Source organism: Emydura macquarii, unplaced genomic scaffold (assembly GCF_026122565.2).
Source record: "Emydura macquarii macquarii isolate MOO-44397 ecotype Brisbane River unplaced genomic scaffold, CSIRO-AGI_Emac_v2 contig_1790, whole genome shotgun sequence".
Lineage (NCBI taxonomy): Eukaryota > Metazoa > Chordata > Testudines > Chelidae > Emydura > Emydura macquarii.
In genome coordinates, this window is record NW_027131927.1 from 6,978,892 (window position 1) to 6,998,036 (window position 19,145).

A 19,145-nucleotide genomic window follows, 5' to 3' on the forward strand; every position below is an offset into this window, starting at 1 on the left:
CCTCCCTTTCTGCTCCCTGTTCTTCCCTGCCCCACACACCACCAACCTCACTTCTGCTTTGGCCAGGGAATCTCCCCTCTCTCTTACCCACACAGTGCATGAGCAGGTGCTGCCAGAAGTCAAGTTCCTGGAGGACTTCCCCTGAATTCCACTGCAGAGGAAGAGACTCCCTGTGTGCCAGGCTGCAACTCCATTTGGACCAGCCACCTCTCCAGCTGGACAGAGGGGTGGCTTGGGTCAAATTTCAGTGGCATTGTGACCACATAGCTGGAGCGATGCTCCAGACCACTCCAACAACAGCCATGTGGATTTCATATGGGAGCACTGCTTACAAGTGGCCGGCCCATGCCTCCTCCACCCTCTCCATGGCCTGGTGCACAGACTCTTGGATAAAGATGTCCTGTTTCTATAAAGCCTGAAATGTAAAATCCAGATGCCTGGGCTGGAGAAACAATTGTGATTAATGGAAAATGTATATGGAATTGAAAGTTTTAATTTATTAAATACTTTTTTATACCACACTTTAAACAAAAAAGTCGTTCCCCTTTTATTCCCCACATTTTTTCCTTGAATAGTATTAGATGGAATTCTGCAGTGAGAGTGAGTAAGTTGTAAAAGGAGGTGAAGGGCTTGTACATTTCAGCAGCTGTGGGGCTGGCAGAGTACAAGTATGTGTATTAATGGGGTGAATTGGGGCATTGTTGAAAGAAGGCAGAATTAAGGTTACATGGACATTTCGTGGTTTTCAGAAGGGTGAGTTTTGTTCAACTCAGCGTTCTACATGGGGATGGCATACCACAAAGCAACCTCAACTGTGCATAAATGCTCTTTTGTTGTCATTGAATTTCCTAGTTTTGAACAGGAAAAGTTGTTGTTGGTAGGAGTAAGGCCTTGCCTACACTAGCACTTATGCTGGCAAATCTTTTGTCACTCAGGTGTGTGGAAAAAAAAAAAAAAAAAGCCACACCCCAAGTGACATACGTTTTGCTGGCGTAAGTGCTAGTGTAGCTGCATTGTGTCAATGGGAGAGAGCTCTTCTGCCGACATAATAAAGTCACATAAAGGAGCAGTGGTAGCTATACTTGGGGGGGTGGGAGAGCATCTCCCGCCAACAGAGTTATTCACATAAGTGCTTATGCCAGCAAAACGTATGTTGCTCAGGGGTGTTTTTTCCCCCCATACACCTGAGTGACAAAAGTTTTGCCAGCATAAGTGCTAGTGCAGACAAGGCCTAAATAATCATTTAGGCAGTTGTACATATGTCCCACAATTTGCACACTGAGCCAGCCACCACCCATATCAATTGTACCCCAGCTGAAGGGTGAGTTCATAGCCAGTTGAGGAGTGAGTTAACAGCCATTAATCTCAGCTATATCTGTGATTCAGACAGTTATTAGTACCTCTCAGTTTAACTGTACAAGGCAGCAGAACATAAGAACAGCCATACTGGGTCAGACCAATGATCCATCTAGCTCAGCCCTGGTCTACACTTACCTGGAGATTCAGCGGCAGTTGACGGGAGTTACCCAGGCTACGCAGAGTAGCTTGCGTAACTCCCATCAACTACTGGACTTCCCTTCTGCGTGCCAGCTTCACTGCACTGCGCCGACGGGAACCGTGTTCACATTGATGCAGCGCTATGTCACTTGAGGGGGTGGTTTACTAGCGTAGACTTCCTGATCAATTGAGCGGATTTTCACTGACCACTCAATCAATACAGAAAGATCAATCTGACAGCGGCGACTTCGCTGCTGTCAGTATAGACATACCCTCAGGAGCCTGTCTTCTGACAGTGGCCAATGCCAGTGCTTAGAAGGGAATAAATAGAACAGGTAATCATCAAGTGATCCGTCCCATTGCCCATTCCAGCTTCTGGCAAACAGGGGCTATGGACACTTCAGAGCATGGTTTTGCATCCCTGCCTATCCTGGCTAATAGCTATTGATGGACCTATCCTCCATTAACTTATCTAGTTTTGAACCCCATTATAGTCTTAGCCTTCACAACATCCTCTGGCAAGGAGTTCCACAGGTTGACTGTGTGTTGCATGAAGAAATACTTCCTTTTTTCATTTTAAGCCTGCTACCAATTAATTTCATATGGTGAACCTCATTTTTGTGTTGAGAAGGAGTAAATAACACTTCCTTATTTATTTTCTCCACACCAATCATGATCTTATAGACCTCTATCATATCCCCCCTTAGCCGTCTCTTTTCCAAGCTGAAAAGTCGCAGTCTTATTAATCTCTCCTCATATGGAAGCTGTTCCATACCCCTAATCATTTTTGTTGCCCCTTTCTGTACCTTCTCCAATTCCAATATATTTTTGAGATGGGGCAACCAGATCTGCAGGCAATATTCAGGATGTGGGCATACCATGGAATTATAAAGAGGCAATATAATATTTTGTGTCTTACCTATCCCTTTCCTAGCGATTCCCAAGATTGTTAGCTTTTTTGACTGCTGCTGCACAGAAGAAAACTGGGGGTGACTAATTGTGGGAACCCCTCAAATAACCCCAAAATTTGGTCACTAAAATTACCATGCACCTCAATGAGGCACACTGCATTTCAAAACGATGAGTGGCCATTTATATTTTAGAGCACGTACCAAAGTCAAGCTTTAAAGCACAAAGGTAGAAATGGAAACCCTGTAGCCAGTTTTCTGCCTTGGTGCATGTGCGCTGTAAAAATGTATATTTTATTAAATATTCTCAATTTGACTATCACAAAGATTTAATGCATGCCATGCACGATCTTGAGTAAAGCTTGATAGGTTGAGACCATTTTTACTCACTTCACAGCAATAGTTTGATCTCTAGCTCTGCACAAAAAACAGCCCACCTAGAAACTTTTTGAAAAATAGGTATGGGGGGGGACTTATATCTCCGCAACTACTCACTCAAATGACTCCAAATCTGAGTCACTAACCCTATTTTGCATCTGCCTGAGTAACATCAAATTTCAAGGAATCTGATTTAACATGTCAATTTTAGAGGACTTTTAAAATGTTGACTTTGAAACAGAAGAGTGAGATGCAACCCTAACTATAGTGGTGCTGCCGTGACACTATAATAATAAATCAAGTCTACTTTTCAAAGACTAAAGGTATTTTAGTATAATAAGGGCTACACTGAACTTCACTGCCATCTTGTATCCACCTTGATGGGAAACTGGTATTCAAGAAAAAAAAAAAAAAAAAAAAAAAAAAGTAGTTATAGGAAAGAGCCTGGAACAGATACACAAAAGTCTCAGTGGCATTTTGGCAAGCTGAAGGACCACATATAAAACTGAGAGTTTTGGGTTTTCTTGGAGATTCTGAACGGAAAGATCTGTCTAATTTTATGTTAATTTTAAATTATATCAGTGATTTTAATCCTCCCCTTCACCTATCAAAGGTATTTCATATCCCTCTTTCAATGATTTTGGAAAAATCCATTACATGTATGATTATAAATATCTTTTTTTACCCATTGAGTATGAAAAACTAATAAACCAGGTCTGGAAGAGAAGAAAAGGTGAAATTATATTTTCAAACTAAAAAGATTCATATAATTCCAGAGACATCAAAAAATCAGAACTGAACAGTGAAGGCTATTCGATTCTCAGTGTGCAAATGCAGTCTTTTGACTTTAAGCTTCTATTTTATTTCCAACTAAACCTCATCTTGACACAGATCAGAAAAACCAACTAGGCTATAGTTTTGTTGAAGATAAGGCTTTTCTTTTTACACAGTTGACCAGAAAGGATCCTGTGAGCTTGATATTGAAGATGAACTTCTAAGTTCATTGGTACAAGGATTTGATTAACTTTGAATTCATTATCTGTAGTATTGCTATTTAAATAATTAAAAATTATGCCAGAGAAAAGCAATACGACTTTGTTCAAGTTTAAGCTTTGCTCTTTATAGATGTGAGCTTGGTGCTGAAGATGAGCTACTCAGCTGAATGATACCATAATCTAATTAGTTTACAATATATGCCTGCTGTATCTGCTTTCTAAGTAATTGTAAATGAGGATAGGGAAAACCCCCTTTAATTTGTTTTGAAGTCTAGTGACCTATTCTGCTTTGTTCTAAGCCCCAGAGGTCTTTTTGTTATCTCTTCAAGGCTCTAAATAATTTCTTTGTATATGCTGTTAAAAGAAGTGTTTTTCCTCATGGACCTTGTTTCACTCATTATTATGGAGGGGTGTATGATGAAATGATTAACAACATTTAAAATAAAGAAAGATGCAGGATCCAGTAGCTTGGCAGTCAGAGACCATTTAGAAATTACCTCATGATCTGGCCCTGATGCCATATCAACTGAGATTTTGACATACAGTCTCATTATGGATACAACTGAAAACAGAGAAAAACCCATTAACACACAGTGAGGTCCAAGTTTTCACAGACTTCAATTTACCGCTGTATTTTGTATAAGAAATAATGACGAAGTCTCTGATCTCACCATGTGGTAATGATGGCTAAATGTTGACTTGGTCTACTTTTATAGTCCTCATCACTGTAATATCAGAGCACCTGACAAGCCTTAATGAATTTAACGTCACTGCACCCTGGTGAGGAAGGGAATTTCTGTTATTATCCCCATTTCACAACCATGGAATTGAGGCACAAACAGATTAAATGACTTGTCCAAGGTCATACAGGAAGTGTATGTCACAGCCAGGAATCCAACCCAGGTTTCCTGAGTCCCAATCCAGTATAAGGCCATCCTTCGTCTACTTTTTCATGGTGACCATTGTAGGGAATACAAAATGCTCGCTGTCTGAATTCAACAGCAACCAGACTCAGCAGCTGATTGGCTACATCCTCATCCTGCATTTACAAATAAGGTTGGCTTGGCTCTTGGGATGTTCACTGGTTAGCCCTGAACTAGGAAAACCCTTATTCCTTCTCACAAGGCAGGTTTCCTTGAGTCCCATCCAGCTCAATATGAAATAGCACCATTGTCTTGCTAAGTATTTTAGCTCCAAGTGTGTGGATCATCAGGATGTCCATGAATATGTTTTTAAAAGGTAGAGGTTCAAAGTTAGCTGCAGGGGAGGAGTAGCTGAACTTTACACACACATTTACAGATGTTTAAGTTGATGTTCAGATACTATAGTGATGATAGACAGATAGATGCACAAATACCTGATGTGCACACATCATTTACATATCTGCAAATACTTGATTTGCATATACATGAGATTTTACACATGTGTGTAAACAAGGCACAGACCAATCTGTGTAAAATTTAGTACACCTAACTATGAAAAGCTGATCATTATCTGTTTATTTGCTGTGCAATGTCCATAAAAATGTCATTTGTGCTGCTAAATGGTCCAGAGATGGCCAGAAAAAACATTACTTGCTGACAAGTTGTTTTTTTCTGTGCCTTTTATCCCAAAGAGCAGGAGCCTTTCAGGGCTGCTTTCTTCCACTGACTGTCTCTATAATTTAACAGTCACCAGGTTGCCACTGTTATTCAGCTTAACCGGTCAGTTACCTGCTTTCCTGTCCATCTCCCATGAAGCTTTTTAAATCTGTTTTCTGCTTCCTGCACCAGGATTTTACATCTAGAAAAACTTAGATAGCACTGAGATCACAGCAGAGCAAATATTTCATAATGAATAATTTGTTCAAAGGATTGTAGCTCTTTTTTCCTGTCTGAACAGAATTGTGATTTTCTTGAATTTATTCATTCAAAATTACTCAGTGAAAATTTGTGGTCAGTATCCTTGACTCTACGGCTTGGTATTCAGGCAGCATTGGTTAGGTGTAATTGATCAAGTACATCACATGTTGTTATTTGTGTTCCTTGATTGAATAAATGTAACTATTATGCTCAAGTTCCAAGTGTGAATGCCTGCACAGAGAGACTTGGAAAATATGTTTTTTGAGAGTATGAGTAAAAATTCATTTTTATATTGCTAAAACTCAACGTACCAAAGTTCACACAGGAAATCTATGGTAGAGCAAGGAATTGAACCTGGGTTCCCCAAGTTCCAGACTAGAACCCTAATCACAGGCCATGCTTCTTTGTTTACTCCACCCCCCTACACCAAGGTGTAGGGGGATTTTCATTTGGTAGTGAGGAGCAGGAAGAAGGCAGCCTTCTGCTCCACTCTGCCCATCCTTAGCCGGTATATGAGCCCTTAGGGACCATACACCAGTGGCTTAAGTTGGAACAGCCTTGGGAATTCTCTAACTCATGCCAGAGCCAGCCCAGCCCACCCCACCCAGTCAGGAAGCTCTAGCTGGCTCTGAGATGGTGTTCCTCCCCCATCACACGAGGGTGTCCAAGTATCCGGATTTTATAGGGACAGTCCCAATAGTTGGAGCTTTTTCTTATAGAAGGGCCTATTCCCTCCCACCCCCATGCTGATTTTTCACACTTGCTCTCTGGTCACACTGACCCAAGCAAATGAGGGGTACCCAGGAGAATCTAGCCCTTATTTTCTGTCACTTCTAAACACATGTTTTTCTTTCACTCTAGAAGTTTTAAGTATGAAGACAAAAATCTCCTTGAAAAAATAAATGAAAAAAGTAACTTAAGAGTGAAATTGTGTCCCCATTGAAGTCAATAGCAAAACTGCCATTGACTAACAGAACCAAGATTTTATCTTAAGTGCCAGAGTTTGGCAGAAACATTTGGTCACATGTTCAGTAGATACAACAGCAGACACCAGATCTATGAACTATGTGCCATCTGTCCTTATTTGGATGGGACAATACCGATTATCAAGCAAACTCTTAACCATCTTTCAAATGTGCCCCTCCAAAACTTCTCCTAGTCCCATGTGTTTCAATAGAGGTAAACACAGTTTGCCCTAATTATATCTCAATATATCCCTATTTATAGATTGCAAGATGGCGTTCAGAGCTGGATATACCACCAAGAACTGTGTATATATATATGTTATATGCGTATTAGTAATAGTATATGGTATATACCCACACACATGCATCTCCCTACCTACATATATTGAATTAGATCCTACTTTTCCTATGCTTTGGACTCAAGCTCTGTGTTATCAAAATAAATAAATATTAAAAAAAAAAATCAAACTGTTGCTGAACTCCCTTTAGAGTTTTCTGATTTCTCTTCCTTTTGGTGTCTGAAAAAGAAGTCAATTTAATTCAATAGCGCAGTGCATTAAATGAATCACCAAGGGTTAAGTGCCAAAGCTGTTACACAAGGCAGGCAAGATTTACACTGACAAATTCCCACCAACAACAATTTACAAGTATCTAAAGGACATATTCTCCCCTTTGATAAATATGTACAATACCAGTAAACATCAGTGGAAACTGTGTGCAGGTATCTCAAGGGAGATATTTGGACCTAGGCTTGGGTCTGTGCACTACTTCAAAAATATCCATCACAAATAGCTGAAGATCATGAAATGACATTGTGTTTCCCAATACTGATAGCCACCCATCAGTAATAGGTGTTTTCTAAATATTTAAACAGCTAATGCAAAGCAGTTTCTGGGTTTACTAAATCCCCATGTAATTATCCAACCAAATTTATCTTCTTATAACAATGATAAAAGCACTGATCCAGTGGCAGCTTCATACCTATACATCTTACAGGATGCAGCCTCACAGGGTCATATTTTCAAAGGCATGCAAGTGCATAATAATTCAAATAGGAGCCTAAGACACCAATGGGAGTCAGGCACCTAACCTGCTTAGGTGCTTTGGAAAAACCCACTAAGCACCTGTCTGCATCTTTAGGTGCCTAAATACCTTTGAAATATCTGGCTCATAAAGTCCCATTTTTCCAGGGGCTCTGTAACACACACACACACACACAAACACACACACACACACACACACACACACACACACACACACACACACACACACACACACCCCCCCCCCGACTTAATACTAGAGTACCATACTCTCTTCCCGATAATCCATATCCTATTTGATTCTGGCACCAGCAAGTTAAATGTCCTAACTTCCCCCCTCCAGCTTTGGAAGTTAAATTTTAGCTCTAGTTCTTCGATTCCCAATCCATATTAGGGGTGCCAGAAGGTATCCCACTATCTCTCAGGCTTCATAAAGAATTAAGGGGGAGGACGGAGTTAGGATAAAATTATGGATAACATCCTCCATTCTTTCTAAAACAAATGACTACATTTACTTTACTGTTCAAACAACTAGATTCTCCCAATAATGAATCTAACCAAAATGAAAGAAAATTAAAAAAAAAAACCAATAAAAAAAAAAAAAAAAAACCCAAACAAACTAGTAGGTGCAGTTTGTAATCAAGAAATCTGGGACTTTATAGAAGCAAGAAGCTTAATTTTAAAATATTTTCCTTTTTTGTACAATAACAAAGACATAACCAGAGAGAACATGTAAAGAATCAAATTCTTCTGAAAGAGAAAACACCACCTTTGAAAAAAAATAAAAATAAAGACAAAGTAAATGAGAATCAAAAGTAGGTATTGAAAAGAATCCAGAGCTAATTTTAAAAAGGATTAATTTTTTTCAAAAAGTAAAAAAATCTTATGTAGGCACCCTGTACTTCAGGGGCCTTGGAACTTATTTGGGAGTTTTACAGTTGGGAAGATCCTGGCAGACTACAACTCCCATGATGCCTTGGGGAAAAAGGAGAGACTCTTCCCCTTCCAGGGAGTCAGAAAAAAGCATGTGGGGGAGACTCCATTTTGGTGCTGGGGTGGAGCACAGCTGAGGCTAGAAGCTGCTGGCTGAGTGCTGCCGGCTACTGCCTGCTGCCGGGGTCTCAAAGCTGCTGCTGGGAGTCTGCTGGAGTTTGATCAAGCAGGGAGCTTCAGTGGTTGGTGGCATTGCCCAAGCCAGGGCAGGGACTGAGCCTGCAGCTGACTGAGGTGGGCCTGCACTGAAGGTGGTGTGAGTGCCCCCCCAGCCTCTGTTATTTGGGGCAGGGCTTGTAAAGGAAGGGGCACTGCAGAGACATTGACTGGGCCTGAGAAGAGGCAGAGAGAGAGCTAGTCCCTTCAAGCAGGGCCAGGACTGCAGACATTTGGTTGGGAAAACTCCAAACCTCCAGCTTGATACCTGGGCTGAACTGGTACACTGAATCAACAGAGTGCCGTCTCCTTCTTCAGATCTGCAAGCGCGCCCACACAAGCAAGGGGTTAGGGCTCTGAACTGTAGGGGCGTGTACACTCCGGAGGTGGGGTAAATAGTGGCAGTGTAAATGCCAGTTAGGCAAGTTTCATTTGTTACTGTATACTATTTTTATTAATTGATTTATTCAACTGCCCCTGTGGATTTAAAATAGTGGTGTTTTATTTGTCTGTTATGCCATATTTCTTTAATTTGGCAAGTAAAGGTGTGAACTCTAATTTAAGTATATTGGATGTTTAATTTGCATAATTGCAATTGTTAAGTAGGACCTATGTCTCAGATTATTATAATTATTAGACTAGGTTTAGTCCTGGAAGCTCCCAAGGCCCGCTATTGAGTGGGTGCAGGTGCCAGCCAGGTGGAGGCACTGCCAATTTTAAATCCCTTTAGAAGTGGATTAAGGATTCCCACCTATCTTACATCATCACTGGGATACTCAGGATCTCCTTTGTTGTTAACCTTAGGCGCCCTTGCACACAGGTGAGTGTTGCTGGTTCCCAAATAACCCAGAAAAAGAAGGGGGTTATACTTAGGAAGAAAAGGACTTTTAAGATAAGAAGCCATTAAACGTATGATAAAGCCATTCTTTTTCTTCACAGAAGAACATAGTCATAAAGGAAGAAAAATGCCCTGAAAATGTGATGCAAGTGTTGAAAAGTGGTGTTTATCTTTGGCTTGTGACACCGACATCAACAAAAGGCTCTCATGTTAACCAACTGTCCTAATCAAAATAAACAGAAGGGCACTTTAATCATGTTGTTTCTACTTTTATTTAGGATTCGACATTTTTCTTTGCTTTGTTGAACTACAATTAATGAGAAAACGTGAAAATTAAGCAAGAATTATGAGTACTTTTTAGAGGACGAGACTCTTAAGTAAATCCTAGTTCGGGCTATCTGTCAAAACATGTCGAAGTGGCATGAAACCTTTCTGCCATTCCAGCTTTATAATGAAAAGATCTTGCATTTAACATTAAAAAAAGTATTTATATTAAAAAGTGTAACATCGGTACTTTGCAGTTGGGGCTTTCCAGATTGAAGCTTGATACTATGACATTGCATATAAATTTGGTGCTGGGACTTCTTCCCTGGAGGTCAAGTGTACAGTAACTGTTACAGGAGTAACGGCTAGATTTTCAAAAGATCTCAACATCCAGCAGCTTCCATTGTGAAATGTGTGGTCAGATTTTCAAGAGAGCTCAGCACCTGAACATGCTGAGTACTTTGCAAAATCTGCCTATTGAGGGCCTGATCCAGCACTATAAAAGCCAATGAAAGTTGTCCCTATTTTCAGGGGAACTGATCAAACTCTTAATTTGGTGCCTGACTCATTGCTCGTCTTTTGAAAGTATGGCCTGAAATGTAAAATTCACCTTTGTGAAGAAGGCCAAAATGATCATCTTCTTCAACACTTAGCCAAACAGTCGGCTGTAGCGATCGGTCACCATTTGATCTGTTCCAGTGCGGCCGCAAGAGCTTGATGGGCCGAGAGTCCAATGTCAGAACAGATTTGATGCACCCATGTAACAGGAGGTCCCCCTCAGTGGTGCCACTACCCCCCTGTTGGTGGATTTTATCCTGGATGTTACAAGCCACCTGGAGAATGGTGTTCGCCGGAATGTCTTGTGGTATTCTCGCAACATGTCCAAAAAGCATAAGACGCTGCCTGTGGACAACGGTCTGCAGACTCCTGGGGCCAGAGTGACCGAAACATCTTCATTACAAATGAAGTCACTCCCCTTTACATTGACATTGTGTGGAAAGCCTCCAGCTTTGCCCAGTCTGAGCAGCATAACATGCACGCAGTGCCAAAAGAACGCCTATGCACTATTGAAGTCCAATATCAGCCCTTCGAATAGGTCTTACATGGGACTTCAACTGGAAGTAGGCCCCTCTGTGCAGGGCTGAATTTTACTGCAGCAGAGTATGTCTGTCCATGTATGAGACTATGGGCCAGATCTTTTGGTCTGACCAAGCTGCCCCTACTGCAAGAATGGAGGGAGAGGGCAAAGCGGAGCCTAAGATACTGTCACATTCCCTTGTCCCTGGGGCAGCCCTTAGCAGCCAGGGATGCCTGGGGAGATAGACACCACAGCAACACCCCCTTTCTCTTGGGCACATTCCCTGTGCTGGGATATAGGCTCTGAGGCATAGGAAGGACTACTAAAGTGGTTCTCTGTCTCCCAGTGATTCCCCTTTGTTAAAATAGCTTTAGGGATGCTTTGTGCCCCTGAAATAATACAACCCAGCCAGAGCAGGGTTGAGGATCTGGCCTGAGAATTTTAGAAAACATTCCACCAAGTTTTAGGAACCAGGCCTCCTTCTCTATCCACTACATAGCCATTACATCCTGCTAAAACTAGAGTTTGTCCCTTAGAGCCTGATTTACTCACACACAGGATTAGACAGTGGCGCCTGTACAACAACGTGCTAATCCACAGATACGCACCCTCTTTGTAAGGGCTTGTTGTCAGTAGCTTCCTGCTTGCTCTCCCCACCTCGCTGGAAACAGGTTAGGAGAGGCAGATAAAAGACACGCTTTTTCCAAATGCTGGAAAGGTCTTTGAAGACAAAAGAACAGCAGTGAAAGAAGGTTTCATTTCCCATCAGCTAAAGCTCCAGCAGCTCATTGGAACTCTTCTTCCTATAGGCTCAAGTGTCTCTGGAGGGTTCAGAAAGCTGTGCATGAATATGTAGGCCTCCACAAGACAAGCAGGCCAGATGTTGCATTGATCTCTACTGGGGCATTTTAGTTCACAGAAGCTAACATACAGCATCTTTTCCGGCTGCCAATTTAATCCCCTTCCTTCTCCCCCCAAAAGTGTACAATTCTTTCTTTCTCTTGCTGCAACACAGAGCAGCTTGGTTACAGGCTGCTGTCCTTGATGCATCCAGAGCATGGCCGAAGGCAACCTTAGAAATGGTTTATTTGACGTGACTCCACCAGCTGCTGTGGGAGGTGTACAAAGTAGCATTAGCAGGGCTACCAGGCTGCACTGCAGGGTATTCAGGGTCAAAAAATAAATGTTGCCCTCCTAAAATGTTTCTGGTGATCCCAGAGCTCATGAAGGATGCCCATCTGAAAGCCCTGCACAGGTAGAGAACACATGCTGTGGAAGCATCCTCATGCTGCACTTCCAACGTGCCTCAGGTTGGCTTGGAAGCATCAACGTCTAGAACTCCGAGGTGGATCTGGGTGAAGTTTTTCCAAGAAAAAAGGCTGCTTTGTGCTTTGCTTTCTATTTTGTGAATTCATGTTGAACTGGCTGAATTGTTTCAGCCAAACCCCTTCCTTTCCCCCACACCCAACAATTTCTTTAAAATGTTTCGATTTTTCATTCAAAGTTTTGTTTTGTTTCTAAATTTCCAACAATTATTTTGAATGCAAAAAAGCCCCACATCAAAACAAAATGAAACATTTTGTTTTGAACAAACTCTTCTGGGTCAATCCAAAATGATGTTTTATTTCAGAACTGCCAGCAAACCAAAAAAATCAGCAAATCTCACCGCTCTAGTTAGGAGAGTGTTCAGTTCTGTGCTCACTGAGTCCTGGGCTTATCATTCACTTCTCTGCGGGGGTGCAGGCTGAGTCCAGAATCATTTCACCCATGGAACACCAAACAGTCATCCAGCGGTAAGAATTCTCCACACTCAGTCGGCATTAATGTTCTAGACCTCAAAGGGTCTATATCCCGCTACCACAGCGGTCAGCCTCCACCCAATCCCATGGCAAGTACATTTCAGGAAGAGCCTTTATAGCATTTACCATGCAATTGTTATAGGGGTCACTACTGGCCCAGGTACAGGAGGGTGTAGAACTAGGTTGCCCCAGTGGGGCCACTTGAAAGGATTCTGACTGAGGGTAAGGCCGTATAATCCATTCTGAAGCTCCTGGAGAGCACACCCGTTCCTACTCCCTTCCGTATGGATCGGGCCAGCTCTGCGGTTTGGAGTAGGGGGTTATGCTCCATGGGGAACTAGGAGAGAGAAGTCCCTGCGCTGAACCTCCACTAACCTGCAGCAACCGTGACAATGTCCAGTTACTGTGTAGGCAGCACAAGGCAGGGAGACTTCTTGTACCCTCTCATTCTCTCGTACACCCGTGCAGCAGCCAGACACAACGTGGCTCACAGGGAGCATGAAGAGTTCTTGCTGACGCATACCTTCCCCACAGGACTAAGACAAAAACCTGCCTTCAGCAGGTTACCTTAATTGCTTGGTGTTGGTAAAAATGACTGAGTGGAATAAAACCTGAATCTCTGCAAGAGAGAGGGAAGGATGAAGGTTGCTGGTAAGGGGGAAGCCAACCCTTTTTGCCTTCTGTCCCCATATTTAGAAACCACCTCCACATAAAGCAGACTGCAATGGCATCATAGCTTAGAAACCGCCATGATTTTTAGTCCAATAGCTCCTCCCCACGTGTGATACATCCCTCTTGCCCTTTCCTATTCTCATCCACAGTAATACAAACTAATATTTTCAACCAAACAAAAGGCAGTGCAGTACAGTATCTCACATGACCCGAGTGCCTAGTACCGAGTGTGAGACTGCACCAAAAGGGTTGCATCCAAGGATGCAGTGAGGATATAAGATTTTTAATAAAGCATACAGGCTGATGGAGTTCTCCAGTAGTCAACAGCTTTCTGGGTTGCTAGATGAGAATGTCACTTTGTTCTGTGTGACATGCTGACAGATAGTGTGTCTTTGATAGCTCAGTGGAGGAGGAAGGTTTTATACTTCTATAAGGAGGACATAAAAGAATCTGACAGCAGCTTGTACAAACTGTTGTGCTGATACCATTCTCTGTCCAATGACGACAGCGAATAATAATGGTGAAAATTAAGCAAGGAGGATGAAATCAATCAAGGTGCAAGTGCAAATTAAAAAAAAAAAGGATCTATAGAGATGGGAGAAATTCATGAATCCAAGTATTTCAGGTAGACACTTATCTGCAAGAATATATTATAGCTGGGATTTTCAAAGAAGCGTATGGGACTCAGGCACTCAGCTCCCCTTGTACTTCAATGGGAATTGAGTACCTAACTCCTTTAGGCTCAATTGAAAATCCTAGCCTGTGTTCTTTCTTTGTATTATTATTCAGAACTATTCATAGGGATATGTATAGCTTTCCAAAGTAGTAAATGGAACAAAATCACAAACTCACGGTTTCCTATCATGACCATTCCCTGCTTATTCCTTTGCTATGGGCGTTCTTGCTTGCTTAACAGCAGAGAGAGCTAATCCCACATATAAATACACCAGCCCATTGTGTTCTTGTCCCACTCCACTGACTGAATCATGCACAAGGTTTAGGAGTCCGCTACTGCTTGTAAATTAAGGGAATGATTATTTAGCTCAAATTGTACAGACTTACGTTTTAAGATCCAGACGTCCCATTGCTGCAGATGACTCTACCAGTGATAGGTTACATAACACTAGGGCGGGTTTCCATAGATACTAAGGCCTCTTTATGCCAGATGGGAAGTATAAAGGGGCCTTAAATGAGAATTCAGACCACTTTGCTGGGTCCTACTGAAACAGCGCCTCACTCACCCATGTGCTGACTTCACCTTGCCACTCACCTCTAGAAGCCGCTTCCCAGGTGCTTATGACGTGATTATTGAATTCTATTTCTCCCAGGATAATGCTATTTACAAACAGTCCCAGTCTTCTTAGTGCAGGTTCGTAACAAGACAAACATCTCTGCAGCGTGTACCACCACTGGTAGATTTATTCATTGCAGCCCGTCTATACAGGGATATTTGCCCTTCCATGCGTGAATTGTTCATGAATGGCTCTTTAAAAACATATTCATTATTCAAAGATGTTTGCTAGCCCATGTCTAGCTTTCATCAATAGTTTTAGTCATAGACAAGTAGAATAATACTTAGTAAAGCAATTTTGTCCTCTTTTGGGGTATTTTTCTGATTCAACCTTATGCTCGTAAGCCTGTATACTAGGCCAGGTTACATAAGTGACTTACATTAAAATTTGGACATTAACTGAGTGTTCAAGTGCTTTAATTTGCAGAACATTTCTTGAATAAGAACTTCACTAATATTATTTGCTGTCTTATTGGTCTGATCCTCCTAGTAACCTTTTGCCTTCTACAACATGGTAAAAAATGGTAATTTAAAAGTTCCAGGGGTGACATCCTGACTCCACTGAACTCAAAGGTAAAACTCTTACTGGCTCTTCAGTGGGGCCAGGATTTCACTCTTGGACACAAAAGCAACCACACTGGTAATTTCTTAAACCATGTTTTATCTCATTCTAGAAAAATGAGCAAGAGCCACATGCTAGAGTACTTCACACAAACAAATGTGTAATTTGGCACATTTAAAACAGCAGTACATCTTTTATATTTAGAGCACGGGACTAATAGTAACAAATAGGTTATTTTTTTCCACCCTGGCTAAATCACAGCAGATAATAATTCGAGAAACCAGCATTTTGTGACTCACTTAGCTCATCTAAGGCAGGCATAAACTATGTGCTAATGCAGCTGTTTGAAGGGGGGAAAGGCTGTATTTTCTCCGGGCTAGAACAAGGAAGTGACAGGCATTGAGATTTAAATGACAGTATGGGACATTAGGAGCCACAATTAAAAGTCATTATGGGTTTCACAGTAACAAATTATCATTGCATGCCACTAGTTAGGAAAACATTAACAGGCCAATACATAGAGGAGTGGCTTGATCCTTGGGGGGGGGGGGACTGGGAGGGGAAGATTCACCCAAAAAGACCGGGGGGGGGGGGGGGAGAAGAGATCTATGAACTAAACTGAATTGAAGAAGCTAGAGAAAAGGAATCTAAGGGCTAGTCTACACTTGAGACAGCTGTATTTATGCTGCCATGCTGCTTTAAGAGCATTTGCCTAGCCATGTTATGTTGACGGGAGAGAGCTCTCCCACCAAAATAATAAAACCACCTGAACAAGGGGCGGTAGCTATGTTGATAGGAGAGCATCTCCAGCCCACATAGCGCTGTCCACACAAGCACTTATGTTTTTTTTCCACACCCCTGAGTGACAAAAATTTTGCTGGCATAAGTGCTAGTGTAGACCAGGCCTTAGATCTCACCCCAAAGACAATGCTGTAGTCAATCCTATAACAAACTATCTAAAGATTAATTAAGAAAAGGAAATGAGAGTTATTTACAAGGTTAGAGTAGGTAAATATACACACACACACACAAGTTACAGTCTTAAGTTTCAAAATGTAATAGAAGCTTCTATAATAAGAAAGCGCTATATGTCCCTTAGGGGTAACCCAGGGTAAACATTGGGGGAATCTCTTCCTTATGCCTAGAAAACCTTGCCCTAAGAATCCAAGTAGAACAGAAATACTGTTTCTCCTTGTCAGGGATTTTTATTTGGTTCCCCTTCTTTGAGCTGTCAGTTAAGCAAATGAGAGGAATTCACTTTCATGTCTCCTCTTCATGTGTCTATGGGGGGATGCAATCAAAGTACCTGGTCCTCGGATGTTCTATAATAGTTTGTCTAGTGACAATGGGCCTTCACCATCGGGCAAGACGTGATACCTTCCGTTGGAAGCCAGCATTTCACACTAATCCATGTCTGCTTCCTGTCTAGTGATTGACACAGTTGCACATAATTACAATGCAAATGCTCAAATATTACCTTACAGTATGGGATACAGATATTATAAGTGAGATTAATGCATGCAGCAATTTACAAGCATTCAATAAAGTCTAAACATTTGGATAGCTCTCACACACCTATTTTAACAATACTAACACACAAGTGAATCTGGTTCCAGCTATGTATTTGTCTATGTTCAGGTGAGACCTAAGGGCCCTGGCATGAGCTGGCACCTAGTTTGCCAGCGTCACAGTCACCATTCTTTACCTGGGAGAGGTTAAGGAGAAGATGTTATCCTGTAGAGCTGTCAGACTGTCACCTTGAAAGAGCACTGAATTCTCTTGAGAAGAAATCGCACAGTGGAACTCTGGGTGGTTCCTTGCTAGAACTTGACATCAAACACACATAAGCCATTTTTAATCCTTCACTGAGCCATACGGATGCTGACCAAGTTACACTATGGCTAAAAATAAACTCTGGCTTTGTCTGGTTCATATTGGGATCGTTATATAAACTTTCAATGTACAGTTGTCAGTGACTTCTGGATACAAGACTGGACTTTTAGTTGTGAACAAGCAGAATGTGAGTTCCTTTATCACCAAGGTCAATGGTTTAAATTAGGATTATATGTATTACAGTATTTTAGAGGCCCTAGCTGAGATTAAGGTCCATTGTGCTTGGTGCTGTACAGTCACCTAGTAAGAGACAGCTCCTGCCCTGAAGAATGTGCACTCCAAATAAGAAAGAACAGGTTAGAATTTCTGAACAAATGCATTACTAAACCAATGATATACCTGACATACATCTATGATGTTTGCATCCTCTGGACAGATGATTTAGATGCCCTCATAAATTTCCACCATAACTTCATCAACCACTATTACACTCTCACTGGCATGCTTCCTGGACACCACAATCAGCTTCAAGAATGGAACCCCACAGACAACTATATACAAGAAACCCACGGATCACCACACTTACCTCCATGGATCCAGTAACCACATCAAGCACACCCAAAAATCTGTTACCTTCAGCCAGGCATTCAGATACCACAGAATATACTTTGAGGAGAAAGTCCAGGATATACACCTTACATGCAAAACAACCTTCACCAAACAAGGACACTCCACCAGTGAAGTGGATCACATCATGGAATGGGGCACCAAATACCCTGAGAGACTCTGCATCAAAACAGAAATAAACCTCCCTGTGACTGCACACCCCTAGTTGTCACCTACTACCCCACGCGGGAACCCACTCGGTGGATCATCAAGTTACAACCCATGCTCAATGGGGAACCCACCCTGCCAGAATAAATCTTTTCTGAACCCCCTCTTCTGACCTTCAAACACCCCCACCCCCCCAACTTCATCATCAGAAGCAAACTTCCCACAGACCAGGACATATCACTTCAAAGTGGGCACCAGATGCTGCCAGAACAGATACAAAACCTCCAGAAATATCTCTACTGTTACAACAATCAACAACCACGCCCACAACACACTCTTCAAGATCCATCAGTCCTACACATGCCCATCAACATGTGGTGTACCTCACCCAATGCACTAAATGCCCCATGTGACTGGGTGCTCCACTCACCACTAGAACAGCAATTCCTCCTTTTGTTCTGGGGAATAGGTGACACCCCATCCCATGGTTGAACACTGTGTCTCCACCTTTCTTTCTCTGGGTCCACGGACCCTCTCTTGCTCCACAAGCTGCAGCTGCCTCTTAGGGACTCAGCCCTTTGGCTGGGTCACTCTATGTGTTTTCTCCTTTCAGGATACCAAAGTCTTCCTTCAGCAGACCTAGGCAGTCTTCCATTCACTGCCTTGTAGTGCCACTTCTGCAGTGGCTGGCAGGGGAACCCAGGCCTCCCCTCTCCTGTGGGTGCCAGCTCAGGGATCCCTCTAGCCTGCAGTTAAGGTCTATTTCCTTAATCTAGACCTTACTGCCTTTCACTGACCCCTGTCCTACCTTCCTGGCTTCCCCCCTCTCTGGGTTTGCAATCCCAAACACACCTCCTTCTCCCAGGGCAGACTTTTCTAGCAGACAGATACTTTCTGCTGCCAATTTTCTGCCTTCACAGCCCCAGCCTAGCTTGTTCTTCCCCAGCTGAGCTCCCTTACTTAGTCCAGGAATTACTTAGCTACCTGATTCCTCTCAGCTGCGGCCTGTTGGGTTGATTAACCCCCCTTCTTAGTCTTCATTAGCCCTTTCAAGACAAGTTTGGGTGAACACCCCACCATATCCCAATAACAATTATGTGGGTGAAACCAGACAGTCTCTATGCTCTTGAATGAACTCACATAGGAAAATGAGGAAAGACAACAACACCATGTCACCTGTGAGTGAGCACTTTTCACAGAGCGATCTCTCTATGTATGACCTATCAGTTCTTGTCCTCAGAAGAAACATACATTAACCCTC

The 19,145-nt window shown here is 42.3% G+C and overlaps 1 long non-coding RNA gene across 1 annotated transcript in view; it reads right to left on the reverse strand.

The window, feature by feature from the left end:
* The window catches only part of LOC137159225 (uncharacterized), a 91,901-nt gene extending 73,108 nt beyond the window's left edge, over nt 1-18,793 (reverse strand). The window contains exon 1 of the long non-coding RNA XR_010921600.1: nt 18,737-18,793. This is a non-coding gene — a long non-coding RNA (uncharacterized lncRNA). The remainder of the gene's footprint in view (nt 1-18,736) is intronic.
* Nucleotides 18,794-19,145: the final 352 nt, after the last annotated feature.